This window comes from Nannospalax galili, unplaced genomic scaffold (genome assembly GCF_000622305.1).
Source record: "Nannospalax galili isolate Female #2095 unplaced genomic scaffold, S.galili_v1.0 scaffold2200, whole genome shotgun sequence".
Classification (NCBI taxonomy): domain Eukaryota; kingdom Metazoa; phylum Chordata; class Mammalia; order Rodentia; family Spalacidae; genus Nannospalax; species Nannospalax galili.
In genome coordinates this window covers 1-265 of record NW_008346478.1, presented here as the reverse complement: position 1 = coordinate 265, position 265 = coordinate 1, and positions in this window count along the sequence as shown.

Sequence of the window (265 nt, the reverse complement as noted above, 5' to 3'; positions counted from 1 at the left end):
GAAAGAAAAAGATCTGGCTTTGTAACTTAGTGTGTCTTCAAATCATCAAGGTTTTAACATGGGTCACTATTTCACTCCTTTCTTTAAATCAAATACTTCATTTTTTAATTTTTATAAAAATAATTTAAAATTTTTATTATTTTTATTTTATGTGTATGAATGTGTTGCCTGCATGTGTATAAGTGCACCCATGTCATGCATTGCCTATGGAGGTCAGAAGAAGGCATTGAAACTGGAGTTATAGATGGTTGTTAGCTGCCATGTG